We start from the raw sequence: 10508 nt of genomic DNA on the forward strand, positions 1-10508 counted from the left end.
TGAGTTGAACTTCAGCATGTTTGTGTCTAACTTTATTGCCCACAATGAAGTCCACGACTCCTCTGGGTGATTTAGATCAATCTTTTGAGTCAGCCACAAACAGCATATCCATTTAGATTTTCTTCATCCATGATACATGACACCATTGTAAATGTACCCAAGCAATTAAGACGTAAACAAACTCATCAACTGGAGGAGGGTCCCATAGATGTTTGACACACGAAAGTCAAATACATGACTCCACCTACATAGCAGGAGAAAGCCATGGAATGAAGTGATTTAGGGCTGAATTATATTCATCAGGTCTCTTCACAATATTTCAAGTATGTTTGATAAAAAATGACATAGAAAATAACTATACATCTCCCCACACCATCGTCTTGAACTTTAATTTACTTTTTTTAAAGATTGATTTTATTCATTTATGCATACAAGAGCAAAGGGGTAGACCAGAAGTGTAGGGGGTGAGAGGATTTGCCAGAGTCAGAGTGGGGAGTAGAACAGGCAGGCTGACTGAAATACATTGCTGAGGGGAGCAGCAGATGAGACAGGAGAGGTCTGCCACACCATGTGGATAGCTCCCTGGCCGGATGGGAATCGAACTCGTGCTGCAGAGGCTACAGATAGCTTCACAGTGCTGTACTTTTAACCCCTTGCACCTCCAGGGAGGCACACATTTTCCTTTTGAGACACAGGGCAACCTAGGAATTATGCAGTTTTAGGGACAGTGCAGGAGGGGACCTCTGAAGAATTTAGGGAAGCTTCAGAGATAAGGACAACCAAGGAAAAGTAACCAATTCCACTAGGAAAAACAAACATCCCAGGACCAAGGACAACATTGTTAATGCTAGTCCTGGTTTCCTTCAGGTGGTAAAGGGAGGTGGAGATTGGAGAAATGGAGAGTGGCTTAATTTATGGACAACTTAGAAGGGCAGCTGTTTAACTTCAATGCAGGGATGCCCATCCAGAGGACTGGGCCATAAAGATAAAGATGCAACAAATGGGGAAAGACAAAACTGTTAGATAATGAATGTGAAGATCCCACTCAGTAGCAAATTAAGTGAGACAGCCGAGAACTAACCAATCACAAATAGACTGTGAATAATGCTTTAGAATAATGAGGGAAAAAAAGGTATAAATTCCCTAAGACACAACTCCACTTTGGCTTCCTTGCCCCTCCCAGGGCTGGTTCCCTGGCCTGGGAGTCCCACTTTATTTCTGTTCTTTTTCTCCTCAATAAACTTTTTCTTTCTATAAACAAACTTGCCTCTTCTCACTTGCTTGCCTGAGCGTCTGCGAAGTTCCTGATGCAGCTTCATGAGACACCAACCCGTGGGGGTTTAGCGGCTGGGGCTCGGCACTGCCCTGCAGCCTGGGATCTGTTCCTGGCTGGGAGACTAGGCCTGACAATTCCGGTATCACTTTCTCACAAAATATCACTTCAAGAAAGCAAAGGCCACTTCCGTGATTACTGTTCTTACCACCACTCACAGAAAATTTACCACTGTCAAAAACTTCCCATGAACATACTGAGTGAATAAACTAATGCCTGAAGAAATACCTTAAAGAAAACAGCTGGTGAGAATAAACTAATAGAGAGAACACAGTAAATGTGACTACCGCAGAATAATTTCCTGCAGTATCAGGGACTGCATACTGGTTAAATCCAACATTAACAAACATTAAAAAAAGAGCAGGAGGACATCTTGGAGAGAGCTGTGTGTGGAAACTGAATAAAGAATCACTTCAATAAATGCAGATCAACTGTCCAAGGTTTGGACACTGGAAAAGTTGCACAATGTGGCCTAGGGGGTAAGAAGGGAAACCAGGCATGGAGCAAGACCCCAGCCTGGGACTGAGAACCAGGCACAGGACACGGGGCATGGACGCACCCTAGCAGCGGGCACTGCACAGGGTGACAGCCAGCGTTTTGGACCTGACAGCCCTGGAACTGAGACCTAGAGTGCAGCATTCAGGGCGGGATCCATACAGCTGCGGGCACAGTGCGGGGTGAACGCGCAGCAGACACAGCACCCGGCTTGAACGACAGCCCCTGTGTTGAGGTGCCCCCCCCCCTTTTCTCAGAGAACCACTGGGGAAAAGCACAGGTCAGCAAGGGCAGGTCTCTGGTGCCACCTGGTGACCAGAACAAAGCCACCGATGAGCTGATTCCCTGCTGGAACTGAGTAAACACGGAGGGCGGGAACCGCAATGGGCAGAGCCCAGAAACAGGGCATCAGGGCCCTGGTGGCTTTTTGGCTAGCGGTGCTGGACTCGGTCCAGTGAACAGATGGCAGCAGCTTGACTCTGTGCTGAGGACTCTCCAGGCCAACTATATGGAACTTAAGCATCCGTGGACTTTTGCTATCTGCTGGGGGTGTGGGGGTGTCATTCCTAAATCCAACTCCCCCAGATACCAAGGGATGACTATAAAGTTTCTGGGGGCTCAAAAGTCCTACATGGATTTTCCACCGCCCGGGATCAGCACCCCACCCCCCTGTTGCTTAAGGGTCAGTCAACTGTGAAAGTAAAACCAATCATGAGAGCATAAAATACATGTGGTTCTGCTGGCAGGACAATCACAGACACTGCTACTACAACTGTAATTTGATGCCACGATTAAATAAAATGCTAAATTTCAGTTAGAATTAGGGAAAATCAAGATTCATTTTACCTCTTCCTGATTCCGTACTCCTGTCTGATTGAAGGATAAAGGGTGCAGTTCAGTGAACAGGGAGTTCAGTTCTGAGAAGTTTGGAGACCAGCTCCAGCTAGATGTCCCGTCAGGGATCTCGGCAGGAGAGGAAGGCTTTGGTGAAGTTTTTCTGAAGGCTGCAGGGAAGTGGAGTAAGGCAGGAGTGAGGAAGACACACACAGTCACCTTCTCTCCTGCAAGTATCTCCTCCTGAGGGTCTCAGCAGGTCTTTCTTTATACCTTAAGGCCAGCAGTGAGATGACATCAGCATAAGCATCAAAGCAGAAGAGAGACCATCATTACATATTTCCTCATGAACATACAAAGACCCTCTTGATCTCATACCACAAAAGGACACTTCCTTAATCTGATTAAGAAAATCTACAGGGACAATGACTCCCCTAGGTACAACTCATTTTCTATTGTAATCCATTGTCTAAGTCAGGACAATGTTCAGTAACAATCAATCACCCTGTCAAACCTTCCTAATTTCAGAGTGGACATGAAAGTCCATTGTTATGCTATATTACTAAAATCAGCCCATCCCCTAGTACTCAATTCCTCTAGCCCATTATCAATTACTTCAAAGTTATCTAAAGTAACTCATCAATACTGTTTAGTTCTACAGAAATCTAACTTTCAACCAGAAATGCTGAACCTCCACACAAGCTGCACACTGTTAACTTTTTTTTTTTAAGATTTATTTTTATTTATTTATACAAGCACTGGGCACAGTCAGAAGCACGGGAGGTGAGAGAATCCACCAGAGCTGGGAGCAGAGCAGGCAGAAGGACCGGAGCACGCCGCTGAGGTGAGCAGCGGGTGGCAGGAGAGGTCTGCGTGCCACGTGGGACCCTCCTCCGGTGGCCAGGGAGCAGCTGGGTTCGAACCGGCGCTGCAAAGGCTGTGGGCAGCTCCACAACCCAGCGCTCAACCGCTGCACCACCGGGGAGGCCCACACACACTGTTAACTTTTCCCATACACCAGGAGATGTACTGTTGCCGCAAACAGGTACCCCCCCAGGTTAGGCTATGGTTTCCAAGCACAGCTGGTGCAGGGCAGCTTGTTCTCCAGAGTTCTCAGGGCCAAAACATATCCTTCCTAACTATATCTTTAACAATGTTTACTTCTTTTGTGACAGTTCATGTGTAAGAACAATAAGCCAATTGTCACCTGGGTCCGATTTAGGTTTTCACAGGCAAATGAATAACTAACTTACTTCAGCATTAACCAGGAACAAAGAGGAGAGCTTTAGAAGGCTTTGCCTTGGAGACTCCCTAGTTCAGATCTTCTTTGCGAGGTGCAAGGACTCCCGTCTTCTGGGAAGTACAACTTTCCCTCTTCGTGGGAGCACAGGAACTCCCCGCTTCTCAAGGGTCTCCCCCAAAGCCCGGACCACGTCAAGAGACAGCATGGGAGGCACAGCCTGCCACAGAGTAGGCTGGGAAGGATGAGACCTAGCGATAGAATAAAGAGGGCTGCCTTCACTTCCTCATGCAAAGAGGAGGATACCAATGTACAGAAATGTCCGGAAAAACAGGTCCGAGGCCCATGTCAGAGGCCTCAGTTCCAATGAACAAAAGCAAGAAGTCGTTGTAAACAGGTGGGGGACACACTTGGAGGCCACAGGCCAGCTGATGAGAGAGAAGACCCAGGAGAGGTCTGAGGACAGAGCAGGGAGGCTCAGGACAGCTGAGACCAAAGACTGACACAGCTGAGGCAGGTCCACTCCTGCTGGGCTCTTCCCAGGAATGTCCTTCATAAATGCTCCGGTGCAGTGGCACACGATGAAATGTTAATGTGATCAAGAAAGATAAACTCACGCCATCTGTGGTAACAAGGATGGAGCTGGAAGGCTACAGTAGCCGATGTAAGTCAGAAGGAAGAAGATAAATACTGGGCAGTCTCACTGATATGTGGAATATAGAGAAAAAAAAAACAATCAAGAAAAAGACAAAACTAGCAAACTGACCACAGAGCTGAGGTACAGAGCAAAGGAAGGAGAGTGAGGGGGGTGAGACAGGAGAGGGAAACACAGTGATGGTTCACTGGTGACGTGGCTGTGGGAGAGCTATGGGGACTACTAAAGGAAAAAGAAATGCTCTGGTGCCGAGTGAGGCCTGGAGGCAGGGCATCTGAGAGCTGAGAGGAGACAAGTGGCTGCCTACACAGAACAGCCTTCATGACTGATGCCTTAGGGAAAGTGTGTGCAGGGGCCTGGGTTAGGGGACTGACAGAAAGGGTGACCTGGGTTAGGGGACTGACGGAAAGGGTGATGCGGCAGGCAACGAATACTTGAAGACTGCAGGTTTGGGAAAATCACAACTGGAAAGCACCATAAAGGGAGGATGTGATCCAAGGTCCACCCGGGGGGGTGTGGCACTCCATATATGGTTGGTGTTAAAATTCTTCTAGCAAACGCCAACAGCTTGGTACCTTTGATCAGCTCTAGAAGTGAATCAGCCAGACTTTTGAAAGTTCCTGTAAGAATGCCTCCCTCATTCCTTCTCCTGTGCCATCCCCCTCATACAAGCTGTTCTCAGAACACAGATAAAGGCCTGTCAGCCAGAGAGGAACCATGTTCCAGACATCTCATGTAATGCTTACTTATCACCAGAACCTTCCATGTCTTAGATGTGCCTTTCATCTGTCTCCCCCTGATCCGTTTACCCTTGGCATGGACTCCAGGTCAGCTCCTTCCCTCTAGCACCCATGCTGCCTCCCACCATCTCCAGCGATGCTCTTTTCTCATCCCTTCCCTCCCACTGCTTCTTCTCTAATGCATATAGTTCTAGCACTTCAGAGCCAGACTGATTCACAGCTGCTCTTCCCAGATACTCTTTGGTGCCTGAGGAAACCTAAATGTCAAGTCCAGATTCCTTAGCCCAGCACACTGAAGATTGACCGACTTCTCCAGGCTCCCCTGTGAACGCCCATATTCCAGGTGAGCAGCCTCAGAAGACCTAGAAAGACTGGGTCACAGGTCTTGTTCCCACCAATAATCTCATTAGCTACTGTCCCTGCTGGTCTTGATGATGGGGTCCCGAGTGATTCACCAGACCCAAGGCAGTCTCAAATAGCCCTTGTCTGATTTCCACCCCTCAGTGTGCTCTAAAAGGATATTAGAACTTGGGGGAATTCAAGACTGAGGACTGCTAAGCATCCGCACGTTTTGTGGACATAGTACCTATCAGCTGCTGTTATTAAGGACCCCTTGGCATTCTTGAAAATTGTCCAGTATATCCTTCTTCCAAAGCATTGATTGCCAGTGTGCACAGATCAGAGGCAATGGGACTGACATACATAGATGTTCTAGAACATAATTCTGGAGTTGAACCCCCATCAAATTTGAGCACAAATATTGATCAAGAAATGAATTAGGGCCTCCCCGGTGGTGCAGAGGTTGAGCGCTGGACTGGGAAGCTGCCTGCCGCCTCTGCAGCGCTCCTTCAACCCCCGGCCACCAGGGAGGGTCCCACATGGCAGGCATACTTCTCCTGCCGCCCGCTGCTCCCCTCAGCAGTGTACTTCGGTCCTTCTGCCTGCTCTGCTCCCCGCTCTGGCTCTGGTGAATTCTCTCAACCTCCTGCGCTTCTGACTGTACCCAGTGCTTGTATAAATAAATAAATCTTTACAAAAAAAAAAAAGAGTCTGCCCATCTCTTCTGAAAAATAAAAGTGATGAAATGATTATGTATGAATGAAATTAAGATGTGATGCTACTATAAAATTTACAAACATGATCAGGAGGAGAAAACAACAGAATTAAAACATACAGATGAATGACAGACATTGAGAATCTGTTTGAGAAAAATCTCATAGTTTTTTTATTATTATTATTATTTTTAATAGAGGCATGTTTTATGTATTTATTTGTTTGTTTGTTTTGTTTATACAAGCACTGGGTACAGTAAGAAGTGCGGGAGGGTGAGAGAATTCACCAGAGCCAGAGCAGGGAGCAGAGGAGGCAGAAGGACCGAAGTACACTGCTGAGGGGAGCAGCGGGCGGCAGGAGAGGTCTGCGCGCCATGTGGGACCCTCCTCCAGTGGCCGGGGTGCAGCCGGGGATCGAACCGGCACCGCAGAGGCCGCGGGCAGCTTCAAAACCCAGCGCTCAACCGCTGTGCCACCGGGGAGGCCCAAGAAAAATCTCATAGTTTTGAGGACAACAATAGAAATTAATTACAGACATAACATGAAATTGTAATTAGTGAGCATAACCAATGGAAATTCAACATAAAAACTGCTGTTGTGCATGTACAGAAGAAAACAAAAAGCAAAGAGAAAACACTAGATAGATGACTGATTGATGATAGAGGGATGGATGTATAGATCAATCAATCGATCGATTGTGGGTCAACTGATAAACAAAGACAAGAGATATAGATGAATGTGGTAAAGTTTCTAAACAAAAGGTTTAGAAAGAATCTTCTAAAATTCTAGAGATCTTTCAGAAAATGTTGATCCCTTGTAAAGAAACACATAAAGTCACACCTTCTTGTTAATATTAGATGCAGGACTCCCTCGTGGTGCAAGGGCATAAGACACAACCTATGAAGCTATCCGCTGTCATGCATCACAGTTCGATCTCTGGCCAGGGAGCTTCCCATATGGTTTAGCAGACCTCTCCTGTCTCTCTGCTGCTCCCCTCAGCAATGTATTTCATCAGTCTGACTGTTCTGTTCTGTTCCCCACTCTGTCTCTGGTGAATCCTCTCACCTGTACCCCAGCTCTTATGGACATGTTTCATTTTGTGGCTTCTATAGGAATTCTTTGTGAAAGTTGAATTTGACCTGAAGCAAGAAAAAAGAACCTGCTGCTTTGTTTGTGGGGTTCCAGAGACATCCAAAGAGGGTGAGGAAGCTTGCCTCCATTGGCAGGACTCGACAACTGGGGAAAAAAAACAAAAAGTTCTGGTAACCTGGAAAATAGGAAACTCCAGGTGGAAACCAACTTTGTTTCTGAAGCCTACACGGACTAGATGTCAAGAGTTCACTCTGATCTTATATGGAGTTTTCCAGCAAAGTTAGCTAGAATTGCTGTTTGGTTACTCTGCCTTGTGATTTTATGCAAAAATAAGTAAACTGGTCTGAGAGTAGATTCAGTTTGCAAATATTTTGCGTACTATTGTATAAAATTGGGTCAAGGTGGAGAAAACTTGTTTTTAGAAAAGTTAAACCGGACCTCCCTGGTGGCGCAGGGTGTTAAAGACAGCATTATCGAACTACTGCCAGACACTGAAGCATGAGTTCGATCCCTGGCTGGCCAGGGAGCTACCCACATGGCACAGCAGACCACTTCTGCCTTGCCTGCTGCTCCCCTCAGCAGTGTATTTCAGTAGATCTTCCTGTTCTGCTCCCCACTCTCTCTGGTGAATCTTCTCACTCCCACCCCCATGGACTGAGTAATTTCCAGGAATGAAGGACTATAATACTAGACACGTACGGACAACACTGGCAGCTGATTGTTATTCTCTAGCATACACTAAAATCCTGAGATCGGGGTTTAAAATATAAAAAATAGTGGGTGTCTAGAAGAAAATGTGTGCCTATCGGTACTTATATACAACATTTTATTTACTTTTAAATTCTTGAATTGCAACTGCTTTGGTCTAACAACTGTTGAGCAACATCTCATTCCTACTTCCTCAGGGCAGTGGAGCAGCATTTTATGACAGCAACACCAAGCCCTAGGCCCCTGGTCATAGATTACTGTCCATCGCAAGGGCCAACTTGGCTGGGACCTTAAAACACTGAACATGGGGCCCCCCCTGGAGGCGCAAGGGCTTAAGGCACAACCTGTGAAGCTGTCTGCAGCCACCGCAGCAGGAGCTGGATCCCCCGGTTGGCCAGGGAGCATCCTACATGGTGCAGCAGACCTCCCCTGACTCACCCACTGTTCCCCTCAGTGGTGTACTCCGGTCAATATGCATGTTCTGTTCCCCACTCTGTCTCTGGTGAATCCTCTCTCTCTCTCTCACACACACACACACACACCTCGGGCCTGTATTCCAGCTCTTGTATGCATAAATAAATAAATATTTAAAAAAAAAAAAAAACACTGAACATGGGGGAGAGGGTATGTTACTGTTTCATTACCTACAGGACCATTTTGGATTCCAGCAGAAAAGGACCCATCTTATTCCAGAGCTCTAGCAATTAGCCATCTAGCTGCCACCTGGGATGCCACCTATGTAGGCCGACTGGAGGCCCCTGATGCTTTTTAACTTACACTACAATCCACCACCTCAGGGTTTTCTGCCATACCATCTACATATATACAATTTTGTTTTTTAGCAAACATAAACAATGCAGCCATGGCCCACAAAAGTGAATAGTATACATCACACTATAACAAAATACAACAGAACACAAGTTAGTCCAGACGATGTATCAACCTAGTGGCAAAAGACATTCATTGGCACCAGCAGATGATCCACCAAATCTGCTGCCTAAGGCACTGCAGCATGCAAGGTGGGAACTAGCTTATTTAACTCATGATAATCTACCCTCATGTGCCAAGAGCCATCGGGCTTCTTCACTGGCCACACCAGTGAATTGTCGGGGCTGTGAAAAGTATGCACAATTCCCCCTTTCTACAGTTCTGATATTGTGCCCGTAATTTCCTTGTAGCCTCCGGGCAACTGATATTGCTTGGTATTAGTCACTCGCCTAGGGACTGGCAGTTGTGTGGGCAGATGCTTAGCGTGTCCACTCACCACTGCCTTTACCACACACACACTCTAAGGTGAAACTCTCTGGCTGTGGTCTCTAGCCATAAGCCACGTAGTACTTCCACCCCCAGGATGTACTCCAGGATGGGCGATACATATACTTTATACTCTTTTGGGGGGTAATCACCCAATCCCCAGAGATAGTCTCACTGCTGTCACCTTGACACTATGGCCTCCATAGCCATCAATACAAATAGACCCGTGAAATCTTTCTGGATTTCCATAGAACAGAGTACATTCTGCTCCTGTGTCTGCCAGAGCTAAAACACTTTGCATGTTAGTTGGGTACCAGTGGATGGCAAGCTCCACATTTGGCCTCCGGTCCCCCCCCCATCCCCTTTGGACAGGTTCCTTGGCCCTCACCCTATTTGAAAGCGATCAGGCCATCACCCGAGGATGGGGTTGGCAGCAAGTGTCTTCCAGGCGCAGGGTATTTGCCTGAGGCCTGGAGCTTCCAGGCTCCCCCTGAGCAGCAGTCCTTCTCATGGTCATGAACCTGTGGTCTTCTTGCAGCCGCTGCCATAATTCCAACAAACATAGATTGGGCTGTGCATGTATTTTACTACTATCTACACCTGCTCTCACTAAATCTGTCCACATTTGGTTATGGGTGACTTTAATAAGTTCTGTGATGCCAAGAGGCTTCCTTTCCCTCTTTGGCATTCCTTTTGACTTTTCAACAACTACCCACTTTCCCTTCTGAGTTTGAGAGTGCCAGTTCTCAACTTCGTCCAAGCTGGCTATCATTGTTGTGACGTCATGTAGCTGACGACCCACACGGGGTGCTAGAACAGCCATGAGGGATCCAAATGAGGATGAGGGGACATTTTTTAATACTAAGTCTCTCATCCCTGCTGTGAAACGCTCGTCATCAGGACCACAGGAATTCACATTAAACATGGCCTACCACATCCCCAATTCCCGAATGACCTGTATCAGCTTGGCGTACGTCTCCCATCCACTTACTGTGTCCGGCACATCTCCTGCATCAGCCAGACTGTCCGTATGGCAGCCATTATCCATTCCCGGAGGGTGGGGTCGCCCTGTTCATACCGCTGGCTGTTCTGTAGCCTTTGTCGC

The sequence above is a fragment of the Talpa occidentalis genome, unplaced genomic scaffold (genome assembly GCF_014898055.3).
Source record: "Talpa occidentalis isolate TD23 unplaced genomic scaffold, MPIMG_talOcc4v2.1 talOcc4.18, whole genome shotgun sequence".
In the NCBI taxonomy this organism is placed as follows: Eukaryota; Metazoa; Chordata; class Mammalia; order Eulipotyphla; family Talpidae; genus Talpa; species Talpa occidentalis.